This window comes from Coregonus clupeaformis, chromosome 21, assembly GCF_020615455.1.
Source record: "Coregonus clupeaformis isolate EN_2021a chromosome 21, ASM2061545v1, whole genome shotgun sequence".
Taxonomy (NCBI): Eukaryota; Metazoa; Chordata; class Actinopteri; order Salmoniformes; family Salmonidae; genus Coregonus; species Coregonus clupeaformis.
In genome coordinates, this window is record NC_059212.1 from 10692567 (window position 1) to 10714026 (window position 21460).

A 21460-nucleotide genomic window follows, 5' to 3' on the forward strand; every position below is an offset into this window, starting at 1 on the left:
CAAACCGGGAGGGGATTGGGTTTGGATGGGAGGGGGGGTTGCATTCTACTCTTCTGACAAGAAGACAAATGCTGATTACTAAACCTACCAGTTCACTCAGGGTTTCACCAAGCAGGGCGACACAGGCCAGCATTTTATGTTGTGATACTTAATCAGTGGACAATAAGAGATTATCCCAAACACTGCACATGGACGGATTCAAATGCCCATTTTCTGGTTCAGTATCAAATGTAGCAGGGCAGGGCCTAATTATGTTCTAAATTGGTCGGCAATAGGGTGCTGACTTCTCATTAGTAGCTATATGCTTGGTGGTTTTTATTGGGTGTCCTTTCGCAATGGGTAACCAGGCTGACTAAGTGTGCACTGTGATAAAAGGAGTAGATGCTGTACAATATCTGCCTTGCATGAATGCATTGGGCATTTCAACAAAGGTTTTTGAATTTAACAAAGTATGTATGGAGGATTTCATGTTAATGGATACACTACTCCTCTATCGCTTCACTGATGGCCTTTCTGTCACTTTACACTCCAAAAACATGCATATGCAATAGAAATGGCATAGAAAGAGAGCATATCTTGAGCATACCCACAAACGTACATTAAATCACCTTGTCATCTGTACTTTTAGATCTCACCCTTGTCGAATAACGTTGACCTTCCTCAGTGTTTGTTTCTAAGCTGGGTAATTTCCTGTTTTCTCTAGACCCACTTTCCCAACCCTCTAATAGGTGTACTGCATGATTACACCACGCCATTGACCTATTAAGAGACATGTACTAGAACAAATTGTACATATCCTCTGTCAAAATAACATTACACTACATACACTACCGTTCAAAAGTTTTGGGTCACTTAGAAATGTCCTTGATTTCGAAAGAAAAGCAATTTTTTTGTCCATTAAAATAACATCAAATTGATCAGAAATAGTGTAGACATTGTTAATGTTGTAAATGGCTATTGTAGCTGGAAACGGCTGATTTTTAATGGAATATCTACATAGGCGTACAGAGGCCCATTATCAGCAACAATCAGTCCTGTGTTCCAATGGCACGTTGTGTTTGCTAATCAGTCTCAACGTCAACAGTGAAGCGGCGTCTCCGGGATGCTGACCTTCTAGGCAGAGTTGCAAAGAAAAAGCCATATCTCAGACTGGCCAATAAAAATAAAAGATTAAGATGGGCAGTCTGAGATATGGCTTTTTCTTTGCAATTCTGCCTAGAAGATCAGCATCCCGGAGTCGCCTCTTCACTGTTGACGTTGAGACTGGTGTTTTGCGGGTACTATTTAATGAAGCTGCCAGTTGAGGATCTGTGAGGCGTCTGTTTCTCAAACTAGACACTCTAATGTATTTGTCCTCTTGCTCAGTTGTGCACCGGGACCTCCCACTCCTCCTCCTTCTATTCTGGTTAGAGCCAGTTTGCGCTGTTCTGTGAAGGGAGCAGTAAACAGCGTTGTACGAGATCTTCAGTTTCTTGGCAATTTCTCGCATGGAATAGCCTTAATTTCTCAGAACAAGAATAGACTGCCGAGTTTAAGAAGAAAGTTAGTTGTTTCTGGACATTTTGAGCCTGTAATCGAACCCACAATTGCTGATGCTCCAGATAGTCAACTAGTCTCAAGAAGGCCAGTTTTATTGCTTCTTTAATCAGCTCAACAGTTTTCAGCTGTGTTAACATAATTGCAAAAGGGTTTTCTAATGATCAATTAGCCTTTTAAAATGATAAACTTGGATTAGCAAACACAACGTGCCATTGGAACACAGGACTGACTGTTGCTGATAATGGGCCTCTGTACGCCTATGTAGATATTCCATAAAAAATCTGCCATTTCCAGCTACAATAGCCATTTACAACATTAACAATGTCTACACTGTATTTCTGATCAATTTGATGTTATGTTAATGGTCAAACAAATGGCTTTTCTTTCGAAAACAAGGACATTTCTAAGTGACCCCAAACTTTTGAACGGTAGTGTACATTTGAGCCATTTGCAGTGTAATCTATTATAGGCTACTGTACATTAAGAGGCCACTCCTGTGCCTGTACCCTGTCTGAAAAACAGTGAAGGTGCTTACATGTTCTGCTAACTATGTAGGCTACTAGTAACTCTTATGAAATATAATTTGTTGTTTGTACCATATCTGCAGTTTCCCTGCACAGCTGAGTGATTACGTTACACTATAACAAAATATTTATAGAATAGGCTACTTGCCATAAGGGCACTTTAATGTGCCTATCATTCCAATTGGGAATATCAGCTAGTCTAACTTGAGCGCAGGCCAACAAATAAATTACCCCTTCGTTTTCAGCTTGTCTAACCTGATAGCTTGTCAACAAACAAAATGACCCTTTGGGACGGGTGACGCATCATCCCACAAAACAATGTATCTAATTCCTACTTGTCCAGAGAGAAGACAACTGAAAACAAAATAATTTTAAAGCTTTGAACCATACAAAAAAGAGAATCAATCAGTCAATATAAAACAGACATTTTTGTTTCAACTATTTAGGCCAACCAAATTGTCCCATATCCTTTCTGCGGGCAGCATATTGTTTACTTTTATTTGTTTGCTTTTGTGGCAGTGAATGTCAAAATGATTTGTGGTTCTGTTTTGAATGCGGGCAGCTGTTCCTCTTACACCTTACAGAAGTCTGTAAAAACCTCTCCTGTTCTGATGAATACCAGATTATTTGATGAATATCACATGCGCTGATGAATATCACGTTCAATACATACAGTGCCTTGCAAAAGTATTCATCCCCCTTGGCATTTCTCCTATTTTGTTGCATTACAACCTATAATTTAAATGGATTTTGATTTTGATTTTATGTAATGCACATACACAAAATAGTCCAAATCGGTGAAGTGAAATTAAAAAAATAACTTGTTTAAAAAAAAACTAAAAAATTAATAATGGAAAAGTGTTGCGGGCATATGTAATCACCCCCTTTGCTATGAAGCCCCTAAATAAGATCTGGTGCAACCAATTACCTTCAGAAGTCACATAATTAGTTAAATAAAGTCCACCTGTGCGCAATCTAAGTGTCACATGATCTGTCACATGATCTCAGTATATATACACCTGTTCTGATAGGCCCCAGAGTCTGCAATACCACTAAGCAAGGGGCATCACCAAGCAAGCGGCACCATGAAGACCAAGGAGCTCTCCAAACAGGTCAGGGACAAAGTTGTGGAGAAGTACAGATCAGGGTTGGGTTATAAAATAATATCCAAAACGTTGAACATCCCACAGAGCTCCATTAAATCCATTATTAAAAATGGAAAGAATATGGCACCACAACAAACCTGCCAAGAGAGGGCCGCCCAACAAAACTCACGGCCCAGGCAAGGAGGGCATTAATCAGAGAGGCAACAAAGAGACCAAAGATAACCCTGAAGGAGCTGCAAAGCTCCACAGCGGAGATTGGAGTATCTGTCCATAGGACCACTTTAAGCCATACACTCCACAGAGCTGGGCTTTACAGAAGAGTGGCCAAAAAAAGCCATTGCTTAAAGAAAAAAATAAGCAAACATGTTTGGTATTTGCCAAAAGGCATGTGGGAGACTCCCCAAACATATGGAAGAAGGTACTCTAGAAAGATGAGACTAAAATTTAGCTTTTTGGCCATCAAGGAAAATGTCTGGCACAAACCCAACATCTCTCATCACCCCGAGAACACCATCACCACAGTGAAGCATGGTGGTGGCAGCATCATGCTGTGGGGATGTGTTTCATCGGCAGGGACTGGGAAACTGGTCGGAATTGAAGGAATGATGGATGGCGCTAAATACAGGGAAATTCTTGATGGAAACCTGTTTCAGTCTTCCAGAGATTTGAGACTGGGACGGAGGTTCACCTTCCAGCAGGACAATGACCCTAAGCATACTGCTAAATCAACACTTGAGTGGTTTAAGGGGAAACATTTAAATGTCTTGGAAAGGCCTAGTCAAAGCCCAGACCTCAATCCAATTGAGAATCTGTGGTATGACTTAAAGATTGTTGTACACCAGTGGAACCCATCCAACTTGAAGGAGCTGGAGCAGTTTTTTCTTGAAGAATGGGCATATATCCCAGTGGCTAGATGTGCCAAGCTTATAGAGTAATACCACAAGAGACTTGCAGCTGTAATTGCTGCAAAAAGTGGCTCTACAAAGTATTTACTTTGTGGGGGTGAATAGTTATGCATGCTCATGTTTTCTGTTTTTTTTGTCTTATCTCTTGTCTGTTTCACAATAAACAAATATTTTGCATCTTCAAAGTGGTAGGCATGTTGTGTAAATCAAATTATACAACCCCCCCAAAAAATCAATTTTAATTCCAGGTTGTAAGGCAACAAAAGAGGAAATATGCCAAGGGGGGTGAATACCTTCGCAAGCTACTGTATGAAATTAATTCCTGTGTATGTTTCAAAGGAATCATACAAGCAGGTGGGATAGCTGATATCTAAATTCTCTGCTGCACTTTTAGGGAGATTATGTCATGAATCCCGCTTCCCGAGTCGGTTTCTGCCTGGGTTGCCTGTTTTCTGTCCTGGAGTCTTTTTTTCCTGAGTTTCCTGATCGCACCCTGTCTGGTTGCCGGGCGACGAAGCAAGGCGGGAGATCTCTCCATTACCCGCACCTGCATCTCATCAGCTATCTGCACACCTGGTTCTGATCATCACCTCTCCACTTCATAAGCTCTGACCTGACATCCATTCCCTGCCGGATCGTTAGCCATGAACATTACTCTCCCGGAATATTCACTCCACCTCTGCCTGGTCGTCTGTGGCTTCAGAAACATCATTGGATCTGCCCATTCATTCCCACTAACTCACCTCCACTGCCAGCTCCGTCACCTGGATTCTCCTGCTTCCACAATTAAGTCTTTAAATAAATACTCACCTTCATTCAACTCACCTTGTCCTGGTCTGCTTCTGGGTTCCGCTTTAGAGAATCGTGACAGAACGATCCGGCCAAGGATGAACCCAGCGGACCTGGACTCCGTTCGCCATGCCATTACCCATCAAGAGAAGATGTTGGGACAACACAGCACGGCGCTACAGGAGATAGCATCTTCGGTTCGGAACCTTTCTGCCAGTCTGACGAGTATCCAGGCTCAGCTCAGTTTGCCGGCGGAGAATCCATCACCTGTTTCACCCCCCTCGCCTGTCGCTTCTGGAGCTGTTTTCTTCCGTGAGCCCAAGGTTCCGACACCAGAGAAGTATGAAGGGGATTTGGGAAGATGCCGTTCATTTCTCATGCAGTGTGGATTAGTTTTTGACCTGCAGCCCAACTCTTACGCCACAGACAAGGCCAGGATAGCCTTTGTAATTGAACTGCTGTGTGGAAGAGCTCTGGAGTGGGCTTCAGCCTTATGGGAACGACAGGACACCTGCATGGCGTCATACCAGGAGTTCACGGCAGAGATGAGGAAGCTTTTTGACCATCCAGTCCGAGGTAGGGACGCAGCTAATCGTCTGTTTTCTCTTCGCCAAGGAGCTCGCCGTGTAGCAGACTTTGTTATTGAATTCAGGACATTGGCTGTGGAGAGTGGGTGGAATGAGGAGTCACTACAAGCAGCTTTTTATCGGGGGTTGTCGGAGCAACTCAAAGATGAACTGATCTCTTATCCTGAGCCTAGTGACCGGGACAGTTTGGTAGCGTTATCCATTCGGGTTGATAACAGAATCCGAGAGAGAAGGAGGGAGAAGCGATGGGGGTCTTCCAATCACTCATCTACTCGGTTACCATTCAAGTCAGGAAATGGACCAGAACGAGCTGATCCGTATTCACCACACGAAATTAAAGGAGAGTTCCTGCCTCCAGATCCTGAACCCACGCAAGTGGGGCGGCACGGGTTAACCAAGGAGGAGCGCCAACGTAGACGTGAGACCAACAGCTGCCTCTGCTGTGGTAACCCGGGGCATTACATCTCCGCTTGTCTCCAGCGCCCGTTAAACTGCCCGTTTGGGAGGACTTTTAGCGAGCCAGTTTCAGTCTCTCAATAACCCTGTCAGACCCCGTTTTCCTGCAACCCTCATGAACAAGAATCAGATTTAGGAGATTAATGCTTTTATCGATTCAGGTGCCGATGGTAGCTTTATGGATGCCGACTTGGTGGAACAGCTGGGGCTTTCCAAGGAGCAATTACCGGAAGCCATTGAAGCTACCACTCTGAACGGCAGACTTCTGGCACGAATCACTATGAGGACTGAACCTGTTAAAATGTTGCTGTCAGGTAATCATTCAGAGTTCATCTCCTTCTTCATTCTGCCATCTCCCCATGCCCCCCTGGTTCTTGGATACCCCTGGTTGAGAAAACACAATCCCACGTTCGATTGGGTGACTGGCAAGGTAACTAGTTGGAGTATTGAATGTCATGCTAACTGCCTTAAGACTGCCTGTTCTTATTCTGTTCCCAGTCAGGTCATTGATTCTGCCCCCCCAGATTTGTCCCTAGTTCCTGAAACATATCACGATTTGGGTGAAGTGTTCAGCAAGCAGAAGGCTCTGTCACTTCCTCCCCACCGACCATATGACTGTGCTATTAATCTGTTCCCTGGAGCTGCCTATCCCAAGGGACGTTTATACAGTATCTCTCGACCTGAACGTGAAGCCATGGAGACCTACATAAAGGAGTCTCTAGCTGCCGGTCTCATTCGTCCCTCGTCATCACCCCTGGGAGCAGGATTCTTTTTCGTGAGCAAGAAGGATGGCTCTCTTCGACCTTGTATTGATTATCGGGGTTTGAATGATATCACTGTCAAGAACAAGTATCCCCTGCCCTTGATGAACTCTGCTTTCGACTCCTTACAGGGTGCTACTGTGTTCACTAAGCTTGATTAACGCAATGTGTATCATCTGGTCCGGATCGGAGAGGGGGACGAGTGGTTGACTGGGTTCAATACACCTATGGGACATTTCGAGTATCAATTGATGCCGTTTGGACTGACCAATGCTCCAGCAGTGTTCCAGAGTATGGTGAATGACGTTCTGAGAGATATGATCGGTCTTTTTGTGTTCGTTTACCTGGATGACATTCTCATTTTCTCTAAGGAGCTTTCCAGCCACATCCAGCATGTCAAGCAGGTGCTGCAGCGATTATTGGAGAACCGCCTGTTTGTGAAGGCAGAGAAGTGTGATTTTCACGCCCACACTACATCCTTCCTCGGATACATCATCTCCAAGGGAGAGATTAAGATGGACCAAGAGAAGGTTAGGGCGGTTCTTGATTGGCCCCAGCCCGGTACGAGATTGCAGCTCCAGAGGTTTCTGGGGTTTGCAAATTTCAATCGAAAATTTATCCGTGATTACAGCCGTGTGGCCGCTCCATTAACTGCCCTGACTTCTAGCACCAGAACCTTCTGTTGGAATCCTGAGGCAGACCGAGCATTCCTGGACTTGAAGAGCCGATTCACCAACGCCCCTATTCTCTCTCAACCTGACACTTCCCGTCAGTTTGTCGTGGAAGTGGACGTGTCTGATGTGTGTGTTGGCGCCATCTTGTTCCAGCAAAGCTCCACTGACAGTAAACTCCATCCCTGCGCCTTCTACTCTCGTCGTCTTTCGCCTGCGGAGAGAAATTATGATGTGGGTAACTGGGAGCTTCTCGCTGTTAAACTCGCCTTGGAGGAGTTGCGCCACTGGTTGGAGGGGGTGGAACAATCGTTTATTGTCTGGACTGACCACAAGAATCTTGCTTACGTGCAATCGGCTAGACGTCTCAACTCCCGTCAGGCCAGGTGGGCTTTGTTTTTTGGATGTTTTAATTTTTCCCTGACTTTCCGACCTGGTTCTAAGAACGGCAAGGCGGACGCCTTGTCCCAGATGTTCTCCAAAACGGAGGAGAGTGGGGCCAAGACTGAGACGATTCTTCCCCAGAACTTTGTCGTTGGAGCAGTTACTTGGAAGATTGAGGAGGTGGTTATGGCGGCCCTTTGGACACAGACCGGTCCCGGTAACGGTCCACTCGGTCGGTTGTTTGTGCCAGAGTCTGTCCGTTCTGCTGTCCTCCAGTGGTCCCACGCCAGCAAGATGGCTTGTCACCCTGGCGTGGCTCGGACTATGGCGTTACTACGCAGACGATTTTGGTGGCCTGCCATGGTAGAAGATACCCAGAGTTTTGTTGCTGCCTGTCCAGTTTGTGCGCAGAATAAAAGTACCAATCGGCCCAGCTCTGGACTTCTTCACCCCCTACCTGTTCCCAGGCAACCATGGTCGCATCTGGCCCTGGACTTTGTCACTGGGTTGCCCTCTTTTGATGGGAACACTGTCATTCTGACTATTGTGGACAGATTCAGCAAGTTCGCCCATTTTATGCCCATCTCCAAACTTCCCTCTGCCTCTGAGACGTCCGAAATCCTTGTTAGGGAGGTTTTCAGGGTCCACGGGCTGCCCAGTGACATAGTTTCCGACCGTGGTACTCAGTTTAACTCTGTTGTCTGGAAATCCTTATGTTTGGCCATTGGAGCTACAGTCAGTCTCACATCTGGATTTCACCCCCAATCTAATGGTCAGGCTGAGAGAGCCAACCAGAAGATGGAGTTCACGCTTCGCTGCCTTGTCTCCTCCAACCCCACCTCTTGGGTCTGTCAGTTGTCATGGGTCGAGTATGCCCATAATACTCTCCCTACATCTGCCACTGGGATGTCTCCCTTCCAGTGCCTTTACGGCTACCAACCTCCCTTGTTCCCTTCTCAGGAGAGGGATCTCTCGGTTCCCTCTGTCCAAGCCCACATTCGCCGTTGCCACCGGACCTGGCATCGGGCCAGAAAGGCCCTCCTTAGAGTTTCTGACCGGTATCAGCTCCAGGCTAATCGTCGCCGTATTCCAGCCCCCGCTTATGCCGTCAGAGATAAGGTCTGGTTGGCTACACGGGATCTTCCTCTGCAGACAGAGTCGAGGAAACTGTTACCTAAGTTCATTGGTCCGTTTGTGGTGGAGAAGGTCATTAATCCTGCTGTGGTTCAACTCAAATTGCCTAAAGCGCTCAGAGTCCATCCCGCCTTTCATGTCTCCTGCCTCAAGCCTGTTCTCCTCAGTCCTCTGTTGCCCCCTCCTCCTCCTCCTTCTCCTCGGATGATCGGAGGTGGTCCTGTCTACACGGTGCGCCGCATCATGGATTCCAGATGGCGGGGTCGGGGTTTCCAGTATCTCGTGGACTGGGAGGTTTATGGTCCTGAGGAGAGGAGTTGAATTCCTCGGCGTCAGATCCTTGATGCTGACCTCCTTCGTGACTTTTACCGCATCCATCCTGGCACTCCGGGTAGTCCGCCCAGTGGTGTTCGTTAGAGGGGGGTACTGTCATGAATCCCGCTTCCTGAGTCGGTTTCTGCCTGAGTTGCCTGTTTTCTGTCCTGGATACTTTTTTCCTGAGTTTCCTGAACGCACCCTGTCTGGTTGCCGGGCGACGAAGCAAGGCGGGAGATCTCTCCATTACCCGCACCTGCATCTCATCAGCTATCTGCACACCTGGTTCTGATCATCACCTCTCCACTTCATAAGCTCTGACCTGACATCAATTCACTGCCGGATCGTTAGCCATGAACATTACTCTCCCGGAATATTCACTCCACCTCTGCCTGGTCGTCTGTGGCTTCAGAAACATCATTGGATCTACCCATTCATTCCCACCAACTCACCTCCACTACCAGATCCGTCACCTGGATTCTCCTGCTTCCACATTTAAGTCTTTAAATAAATACTCACCTTCATTCAACTCACCTTGTCCTGGTCTTTTGGGTTCCGCTTTAGAGAATCGTGACAGATTAAGCCTAGTCCTGGACTAAAAAGCATGTTCAATGGATATTCTAGCATTTGGGAGACCGTTTCTTAATCACCCAAAGGTGTGTATTTGATTCATCAGTTCACACACCAACACATCACTACTTCAATCACCATCCAAATAATAAAGTAGTTCATACTTTCATTTCCTATATCTTTTGTTTATTGTGTTTTAGTTATTATTGCCAAATTGAATATTCACATGTAAATTGTACAGCTGCCACTTGTACAATGTGCTCTTGAAAAACAGTAAAATAAAAAAAGACATTATCTTTCTCTCATGTTATGGGATGAACTTTAGAATATTAGTACACTATATATTTTTTTGTTGACCTCCCTTTTTGATGCTTTGCCGATCTTGTTGGCCCCCCTTTTTGATGTTATGCAGATCTTGGCTTTAAATTAACAAACAAGTAACTCATTATCCTTTTACAATTCCCTCACCATATATATGTTGTTTCAATGTTACAGCCATAGACCCAATGCAGCCATTTTTATATCAATATCAAATCATTTCTGGGTAACAATGAAGTACCTTACTGTAATAGATTTCCATAAAAATGGCAATTTTTAGCAAAAAAGCTATTTCTAAAGCAAGGACTATCTGGGGGTGGTGTGGGGAGGGGAATACTGAAAACTGCCTGTTATTGACAGAGAGGTTTGGAACTCTCTTTGTTATTGGTCTATTAACCAATTTACCGCATGGTGGTGTCACCATGGAAGGACTGCCATGCAAACCTGCTGATTAGAAGGTCCTGTGTTAGTCGTGGCTGAACGACGACATGGATAACATACAGCTGGCAGGATATACGGGGACTTTAATGCAGGGAAACTTAAATCCGTTCTACCTAATTTCTACCAGCATGTTAAATGTGCAACCAGAGGAAAAAAAACTCTAGACCACCTTTACTCCACACACAGAGACGCATACAAAGCTCTCCCTCGCCCTCCATTTGGCAAATCTGACCAAATCTGCCGCTTTCAGGGAGCGAGACTCTAACCCGGACGCTTATTAGAAATCATGCTATGCCCTCCGACTAACCATCAAACAGGAATAAGATTGAATCGTACTACACCAGCTCTGACGCTCGTTGGATGTGGCAGGGCTTGAAAACTATTACAGACTACAAAAGGGAAGCACAGTCAATTTTTTTTACATTTTAGTCATTTAGCAGACGCTCTTATCCAGCTCGACTTACAGTTAGTGAGTGCATACATTTTTCATACTGGCCCCCCGTGGGAATTGAACCCACAACCCTGCCGTTGGAAGCGCCATGCTCTACCAACTGAGCTACAGGAGGCCACAAGCTGCCCAGTGACACAAGCCTACCAGACGAGCTAAATCACTTCTATGCTCGCTTCGAGGCAAGCAACACTGAAGCATGCATCAGAGCATCAGCTGTTCCGGATGACTATGTAATCACGCTCTCCGTAGCTGATGTGAGTAAGACTTTTAAGCAGGTCAACATTCACAAGGCCGCAGGGCCAGACGGATTACCAGGACGTGTACTCCAAGCATGCGCTGACCAACTGGCAAGTGTCTTCACTGACATTTTCAACATGTCCCTGACTGAGTCTGTAATACCAACATGTTTCAAGCAGACCATCATAGTCCCTGTGCCCAAGGACACTAAGATAACCTGCCTAAATGACTACTGACCTGTAGCACTCACGTCTGTAGCAATGAAGTGCTTTGAAAGGCTGGTCATGGCTCACATCAACACCATTATCCCAGAAACCCTAGACCCACTCCAATATGCATACCGCCCCAACAGATCCACAGATGATGCAATCTCTATTGCACTCCACACTGCCCTTTCCCACCTGGACAAGAGGAACACCTACGTGAGAATGCTATTCATTGACTACAGCTCAGTGTTCAACACCATAATGCCCTCAAAGCTCATCAATAAGCTAAGGACCCTGGGGACTAAACACCTCCTTCTGCAACTGGATTCTGGACTTCCTGACGGGCCGCCCCCAGGTGGTAAGGGTAGGTAACAACACATCTGCCACGCTGATCCTCAACACGGGGGCCCCTCAGGGGTGCGTGCTCAGTCCCCTCCTGTACTCCCTGTTCACCCATGACTGCATGGCCAGGCACGACTCCAACACCATCATTAAGTTTGCCGACGACACAACAGTGGTAGGCCTGATCACCGACAACGATGAGACAGCCTATAGGGAGGAGGTCAGAGACCTGGCCGTGTGGTGCCAGGATAACAACCTCTCCCTCAACACGATCAAGAAAAAGGAGATGATTGTGGACTACTGGAAAAAAAAGAGGACTGAGCACGCCCCCATTCTCATCGACGGGGCTGTAGTGGAACAGGTTGAGAGCTTCAAGTTCCTTGGTGTCCACATCACCAACAAACTATCACGGTCCAAACACACCAAGACAGTAGTGAAGAGGGCACGACAAAGCCTATTCCCCCTCAGGAGACTGAAAAGATTTGGCATGGGTCCTCAGATCCTCAAAGTTCTACAGCTTCACTATCGAGAGTATCCTGACTGGTTGCATCACCGCCTGGTATAGCAACTGCTCGGCCTCCGACCGCAAGGCAATACAGAGGGTAGTGTGTACGGCCCAGTACATCACTGAGGCCAAGCTTCCTGCCATCCAGGACCTCTATACCAGGCAGTGTCAGAGGAAGGCCCTAAAAATTGTCAAAGACTCCAGCCACCCTAGTCACAGACTGTTCTCTCTGCTACCGCACGGCAAGCGGTACCGGAGCGTCAAGTCTAGGTCCAAAAGGCTTCTCAACAGCTTCTACCCCCAAGCCATAAGACTCCTGAACTGCTAATCATGGCTACCCGGACTATTTGCACTGCCCCCCCACCCCACCCCATCCCCCTCTTTTACGCTGCTGCTACTATTATTTATGCATAGTCACTTTAACTCTACCCACATGTACATATTTCCTCAATTACCTCGAGTAGCCAGTGCCCCCGCACATTGGCTCTGTACCGGTACCCCCCTGTATACAGCCTCCCTACTGTAATTTTATTTTACTGCTGCTCTTTAGTTATTTGCTTTTATTTTCTTACTTAACACTTTTTTTATTAGACTTTTTTTTTTTTTAACTGCATTGTTGGTTAAGGGCTTGTAAGTAAGCATTTCACTGTAATGTCCACACCTGTTGTATTTGGCGCATGTGGCAAATAAACTTTGATTTGATTTGTATTTTCAACCAGCAACTATAAGGAAATAACACTGATAAAAAAGCACACCTTTACAATGTGAGTTTCATCAACTGTTGTACAATATGATATAAAACACAGGAAAAACTGAATTTTGACTGCACTGGGCCTTTAACAAGCTTTGTTAGCAATGCAGGGGAGAGGGAAGGGATATGAACGTCTTGAAGCGAGCAGACACGTTTTATTCAGTAGGTTTCATTTCATGGTATTGTAATGGGAGATAATTAGACTGCAGTTTGAGATATCTCATTTCATTACCCCCAAAGCAATCAAGAGTCTGGAAAAGTAGCCCCCAACACACACATCTCAACGAATGAGGTATTTACTGAATACATCAACCAGGTGTATGGCAGTATTTGTCACAGATTCTGCCGAGACTGCCCTTCCTTCTGGCTCGGGCAGGCTTCGGCGTTCGTCGTCACCGGAGTACTAGCTGCTGCCGCTCTATGTTATATGTTTCTGTGTTCATTTGATTGTTGTCTGTTGTTGCACACCTGTTCCCTATTATGTTAGTTTGTCTTCCCTATTTAACCTGTTCCCGTCCACTGTGTGGTGTGCGTGTTTATTTTCTTGTACGAGTGTCATTTTGTGAGCGGGTTTGCTCCTTGATAGATCAATTATTAATGACTAATTATTACACCCTGAAACTGTGTGAAATGTGTTAGAATATGTGATTGTAGGACCAGTAAAGAATGACATTGTGTTACTATTTAGCAATGTGAGTAAGAGTTAGGCCAGACAACAAAGGCTACAGGCAACTGAGAAACCAAGATAACTGAGGAATTTAGGGAGTAGAGAAACTGTTAGGCTTGTGTGTGTGTGTGTGTGTGTGTGTGTGTGTGTGTGACATGATGGTCAGGAGAGCAGTTTACCAGTGGAAAACTACAGCCCGCCTAAAGAGGGGAGGGAATTTTTTTCCTCTGACGTATGCATATAAGAAGATTGTACGGCCATTTTGTTTTAGAACGTTCTCATGAATAAAGCCTGATGATTGTATGCTGGGCTGCTTGGTCTGATTATTAGAGATTTACAACCTCTGGGATACAGACTGAGTAATAAGTTCATTTTTGAAACATTGGGATAGAAATTCACGTAACAGCTTGGTCCTTCGAGCCGGATCTCAACACCCGTTGTCTGTTGTCCCAGGGAACCCCGAAACCGTGCATGGGCGGATCTAGGATCCGTGGGATAAAGTCCTGACCTCTAAGATTGAGGGTTAATCCAGGCCGGTGGTGAACTGGTTCACGACAGGAACGGTGACGAGATCCAACCAAATTGAGTCCCAGCTACAAGAATAAGGTCAGTAGTCTTTATTCATGGTTTTTGGGGGAAATTATCTGAACTTGCAATAACTGTTGTAATTCTTGTAAAGGACAGAGAATGATTACCAAAACCCTCAAGGAAGTCTTGCCATCGTGTTTTTAGACGCTTATCTAGAGAAAACTGGAGCCGTAATTTGTCTAAGTACAAACTCCACGTCATGAAAATTGTACAAAATAAGTACAAACTCCAAGTTGCCGGTAGTGTTAACCAATAATCTTGCGTGAGACTTAATATTTGCTCAAAAGTCACATCTAAGAATAAATTCCAAAAACAGGGACCAAAATAGGTCGTGTGAGGAAGTAAGTAATTATAATTGACTATTTTGAGGAACAAACATATAAGAAATTAATTAAAGATCGAATAAATAATTAAAAGCAAAATTGTTAAATTATTTAATACCTAACAACTCAGTTAAAGTGACAAAAACAATTATTAGAGAGTTGGAAGTAATCTAAATTCAAATAAAGGTGAGATTCAGGAATTTGGTAAAAGCCATAAAGTAATTGTTCAAAGTTTTGGGTATAGGACGATCAAAGAGTCCTGCCAATATGGGAAGCAAACCCTCCAAGGAGGTCCCGGGGTCAACCGGAGATGAGAGATTTATGGAATTCAGGGCGGAAGAAATCTCCATTATGTAACCAGGTGGAGGGAGAGGTATGGTTTTGAGGGACGTCTGTACGCAGATAAACTCGAATCCATGCTTAAACAGATACATAAGGTGTGTAAAGGAGAAATAAGCAGTGAGAGAGAGAGAGAGTAGGAGGGGGCCAGTACCCACTGATAGCCTTACCTAATGTATTGGCGGGGAATGAAAGGGGCCCCAGCAACCTTAGATGTATACAGTAATAATAATAATAATAATAATAATAATAATATGCCATTTAGCAGACAGGCCATGAACACAGAGGATGTGGCCAGAGCGGTAGAAGGAATGACCCACCCCAAAACAGGAATAGTAAGGTTTGGGCTGCCGTTAGAGGGCAGTGGGTTTCAGGGGATGCCCAGAGGGCACTTTTGCCATGGGCCGAACACGGAGAGTATGTTGGGAAAATAACTGAATTGTCTAATAGCCTCAGAGAACATTACCATCGTCATGCAGACTTCTCTAAAGCACATGAGTGTAAACAAGAGGATAGTGAGACTGTCAGCCAGTACTTAGAGAGAGTTAAAGATGTGTTTAACGCAAACAGTGGCATACCCGAACCAGACCAGAGACAGGGGAATGATACGCTCTACCATCAGCAATTAAAGATAGCATTCCTCAGTGGAATGAGACCAGAGATAAGCAGAACAATTTAAAGGACTTTGGTGGGTTGGGGGGGGTGGCATCGCTAGCTGAGGTTAAACGATATGCAACTCATCATGAGCAGAATAACAGACAGGACAGAGTCAAGAAAGAGCAGAAAGGAGCTGAGTACCTAATGAGGAGGAGAGGCAACCATACCCGTCCTGATATCTAAGCTGTGTCCGGTAAATTTACTAGGACGTGATGTAATGACTAAATTGAATGTGGCCGTCATTTCCAATGAGAGGGGAATGAAAGCACACATAGTTAGAGACAATATGGTGGTCTGTGGGGAAGGGGAGACATGTTATTGGTATAGTCAAGATTTGTTAAGGGGGGGAATAACTGATATTCCCCGAACCTTGATGGAACTTGCTGATGATATAGTACCAGGCCCCACTAAAATGTCCCCCAATGACCTACACTGTACTCCCTGGTATAACCAATACCCAGGTCCAGATGCAATCTATGAGGAACCATTATTTAAAACCACAGAAAGGACTATAGCCTTGAAATGGTTTCACTATGACAACACCCACGCAGCAGTGGAGGTGGAACTAGGGCCCCAAAGTCAGAGACTGTTCAGGGAAAGATGGAGCCCACATGTGTCCCCACAAGGAGCCAGCAAAGGACTGGAAAGACATGGGCCAGTGGGTATCCAAGGGTAAGAGGATCACTGATTGGGTCAATATTGTGAGTGGAGATCAACACAGCCCATCGACAGATAGGTATCGTCAGAAATTGAATTGGAGAGCCAATTCAGTTCCCGGAGTACATTTAGATGAGAATAGCAGATACTGAGGAGAGGAATACCTGTTGACAGAACAACAGGAGTCAGACTTAAAAGAAGTTCCAGAGCATTTGTGGTTCCGGGGTCCAGCAGACGTAGGACTAATAAAAGGGGTAATTCCAGTACAGGTGATCCCCAAATCTAATCATAGGCCATATCAGAAGCAATACCCTATGAAACCAGAAGCAATAAAAGGTATGCAGTTTACCAAGAGCAGATTGGGAGAGAGAAAGAGGAGTAAGAGAGGTTAGTGCCAACTCTCGGAGAGATAGTGAGGCCAGAACAAAGGGGCAGTGGAAGGGAGACCCCACCCTAAGACGGGGGTAAACCAGTTCAGAAGAGATATGGAAGGACTGACCGCCAGCTTTAAGCTGAATACAGGGGTTCTAGAGTGGGCAGAAGGAGGGGTTTATGGAGATAAATTGGCACAACTGTGATAATCTGAGAGAATATTATCACAGACATGCTGACTTCTCCAAAGTCCACGAGTGTAAGCAGGGAGACAGTGAGACTATTAGTCAATACCTGGAGAGACTGAGAGATGTGTTCAATGCAAACAGTGGATTTATTAAACAATAGGTTTATATTTTAATAAATATGCAACAGGTTTAAATCAGTAGATTACCGGAAGGTGGTTATGGGTTTGTTATTTATAGGTTTAGTGAATTTAATGACACGTGGAGTTATCTGATGTGTTCTGAGGGGGGAGTTTCTTGTTTTAATTTTTTTCCCAGGATTGCGGGAAATCCCCTACAGTATATGTTAAGGGACAGTAGGAGACAACGTATCAAACATTTTTTAAATAGATGCCTGGAATAAAATATCACTGTTTACTTATATGAAGTAAGGGATTATATTGGCAAATGAGTGAGATATGATATTAAGAAGAGTGACAGGAACAATAGAAGGGGAAACAGATTTTCCTATGGTGTTGATCAAATAATTGATAATGGATAATTTGACATGAGATCAAATGGAGCAGATTTAGGGTTCAATAATCATTGTGAGATTTAAAGAGGATATGATTTGAAGGGTAATCAATTAAACATAATCATTGTATACTCAAGGAATTTTGAGTGGTTTTATGGATTAATTATGAGGAATTAGATTGATACAAACGATTATTGATGAGTTAGGACTGGGGATATCTGTATCATGTTTTATGTGTACTTACCATCTTTAGATTACTGATGGTAATTGAAGGTTAACAAAATGTATAATTCCTCTTCCAGGAGAAAGAGATTATCTTATCTCATTGGAATGTTGCCCAGGGCTAGGGGGAGCAGTTTAGTGGAGGTAGGCAGTATTTATGTCTTAAAAGTGAGCTACCAAATTAAGTGGGGCCTGGCTATTTTTGGTTGTTGTTTTTCAATTGGGTTTTTCAAATAAAAAACAACACACCTAGTATGATGTTTATAAAGGGTTGTTATTTTGATTCTATGGGTTTTTCTACAGGTCAAAGGTGATATGTCTTAAAGGAGCACACACAGTGAATTTTATGGAGTTTTTCGGTTTTGACTGAGTTTAGGGTATACATGATTTTTTATGAGAATAAATGTCATGAGGACTTAATGAACACTTGGGATAAGTAACATTTATGAAATATTTAGAATGATGGTAATGTTTAGTATACTATGGGATGGAACAGTTCGTTGAATAATTTCAATTGCCTCTAAATTCTGTTTTGACTTTCTGGTGTTAATTAATCATCCACACTGGTAATTCTAAAGGCATGAGAGGAGGACTTTAAGATAATATTTTAACAAGTTGAGGGTAATTTATAATACTGTGAAAAGTGTGAAGAAGATTATAATTTAATTATAATAATACTAATAATTTTAAAAAATGTAAATGTAATAATTTGGTAATATATATGATTTGAACTATAAAACAACAGAAGAGAGAGAGATGTTGCTAGTAAATTGTACTCATCTTGGATTACTTTTACGGGATAGAAGTAAGTTGAGATATTATCAAATGTTGTCATTTAAATTTCATTTTATTATGCTTTAATAAACAACAAGTTGGTATTTGAAACTAAATTAATGCAATGAGCTGCAGTAATCAGAGGAAGGCACAATCTAATTGTCACGATCGTCGTCAAGAGAGGAGGACCAAGGCGCAGCGTGATGAACGAACATGTTTATTTATCATTAGCGATAAACACGGACAGTAAACAAAAACAACAAACGACTCGTAACGTCCTAGGTAACATAGACCAACACGGAACAAGAACCCACAAACACAAAGGGAAAAACAGACAGTTTAAATATGGCTCCCAATCAGAGACAACCAGCCAAAAGCTGACACTCGTTGCCTCTGATTGGGAGTCACTCAGGCCAACATAGAAATAAACAAACTAGAACTCCCAACATAGAAATACACCACATAGAAAGAACACACCCTGGCTCAACATATAGAGTCCCAGAGCCAGGGTGTTACACTAATGCGAAACTGCTATTACCTAGATCATTTATTTAGTAATGAGATCAGGAAGATAGGAGCAATAAAGAAGCAAGGGACAGTCTCTAAAATAAATAAGGGATGGCAATTGGATGATAAATTACCAATATTACCTAAGTGATTGTTTAGGTAGGTGTTAATATTAACACATGGGCAGTGACATGTGTCAAAAGGAGGGATGGATGGTAGAGCAGATTAGACAACACTTTGTTGCATATGGGATTACTAATTATAAAAAATAAAATAAAAACTTTTGTTCAAGATGTTTTATCTGTGCTCAAAATAATCACCAGGGCAGACAAAGGGCACCTCAGGGTGAGTATCCTCCGGCTAAGTACCCTTTCCAGCAATTGGAAATTGATTTTATAGAGTTATCACGGAGTGAAGGGAAGAAATTTAGAGTAACCCCAGATAAAGATGGGTTATCCCCCTTTGAGAAAGTGTTTGGAAGACCTTACAGAATGCCACAGTTGGCAGGACCAGACAGGCAGACATAGAACTAGAGAATACACTAGCAGAACACAAGAGAAAATTGTTCGTTGACCGTATGTCTAAGAATTTGTGTCCTACAGGAGAATTAAAGGAGAAGGTGATTCATAATATATAACCTGGAGACTGGGTGTGGATCCAATCATTGAGGAAAAAGGATCGAAAGCAGTCGCGCTGGGAGGGACCATACCAAGTCCTATTGGTAACTGCCTTCGCTATAAGAATAGCTGAGAGAGCCACTTGGGTCCACGTTACCCACTGCAAAAAGGTAGGCCCACATACCAGCACCGTTGAACACACACAGAGTTAAAGAGAAGAACTGACCCATTGGGGTTCGGGGGTAAACTCTGTTAACGAAGAAACCCTACCCCGACCTTTCATCACTGTGGGGTGTTTATAGAGGTGTGGGTATGGGGAAGTACCAGGCAGGTGAGTCAGGGACAGGATTGGGATGGCGTTTTTTGGGATTTTGGGGGACTCTGAGCTGCATCATCATGTTAACCATATTATGGATTAATCCAGGTCAACCTAAACAGGGAAATGATGCACTGATTCGATCTCGTAGAAATACTGAAACCAAGAAAGACTATTGGGGGAATGATTATTTTATAGTTAAAGTCAGTTTAGGACAAGATGGGGGATTCAAGATACCATTCGACTTCTGCCATGAAGAGATAGGAGGTTTTGGGGGCTTTGGTAAGAAGGGGGCGTGTATAAGAAAGTTAGGTCCTAGAAGGTATGGTAAATACATTTGCACTGGGGAATGCTCATGTCCTTGGGCAAGGGTGTTTAAACATACCTGGGGAACATACTATGAGAATGGAATGGACGCAGTACACCGATGGGGAATTAAACAAACCCATGATAAATGTAAAACGGAACTGGTGATAACCGTAAAGTCAATTATGCAAGATGACATAGCAAGGAACTATTGGGCCTGTGTTGATGATTTCGGGGCAGATATATGTTTGAGGTTCATTTTTCAGGAGAGAAATGAATCTTCCACCCCCGAGACAGAACAGCAGGTAGATCTAATGTTATCACCAGAGGTACCAAAAACCTAGTCTAATACCCTTTGGAAGGCCCTCAGAAGAAATCCTAAATAGCACTAAACCACCAGGGGTAGAATATTTCCTCTTGCAGGAAATGAACCAAGGAGAAGTAGAAGGAATTTCAAATGAGAACTTCTGGGTAAGGTGGATGAACTACACAGCTAGGGTGTTGGGTCAAACTAATTGTTATGCCTGTTCAACAGGTAGGCCAACCCTTGTAACTGCACCTATGCCTCAGACCATGTTCTCTTGTGTGATAGATTTGGGATCAAACCAAACCTCACCTAATTGTTCTGATATTAAAATAACCACTCTTAAAAAGGATAATACTAAGGCACCCCAATTCACCATGAACCCCAGAGATTATCAATGTTATAAATAGACACCAAAGTAAATGCGAATCACAGATCAAATTGGAGAAGGGTTTACAACAACGTTTTTCTGGTGGGTTACAATTGATAAAAATGTTGACTGGATTAATTACATCTACAAAGGTTTGTTAATTAGCCAAGGGATAGAGTGAAGAGAATCTCAGGCCAACTATCCGCCACCTCACTCATGACCTGCAAAATAGTTTGGTTCTCTAAATGCTTTTAGCAGAGAAGGGCGGATTTGCAAGATGGTGGGAGGTCATTGTTGTATGTTTATCCCCAACAATACAGCCCCAGATGGTACAGTAACTAGAGCACTGGCAGGTCTCACTGCATTAAGTAAAGAATGGGCTGAGAACGGGGGGGGGGTGAATACATCAATGACTGGTTGGTTTGATAAAATGTTTGGTAAATGGAAATGGCAATCGCGTCTATGGGTATGCTTGTTCTTTGTGGATGTTGTCTTATTCCCTGTGTCCAAGGGTTGGTGAGCAAGGCGTTGGAGCAGTATCACAGCAGATGGTGAGATACGGCCCAATCCCGGACTCCGACCTAAGGAATGAAGAATATGATCCACCAGGCTTGGTGGAGGACTATGACGATTCAGATAGTTTGAGACTGGATGTTTATCTAGAACTATAAATCTCTAGTTTAAAAGTTATTGTAATGATCTTTTGTGTATTAAAGTCTTGTTTTAAGTGTGATGTACTAATTAATCAAT

General features: G+C 43.8%; 1 non-coding gene across 1 annotated transcript; it reads right to left on the reverse strand.

The window, feature by feature from the left end:
- Positions 1 to 10992: 10992 nt before the first annotated feature.
- On the reverse strand, positions 10993 to 11068 carry trnag-ucc. The gene has a single exon. It is a non-coding gene; the product is annotated as a tRNA-Gly (tRNA).
- Between the last annotated feature and the right edge of the window lie 10392 nt (positions 11069 to 21460).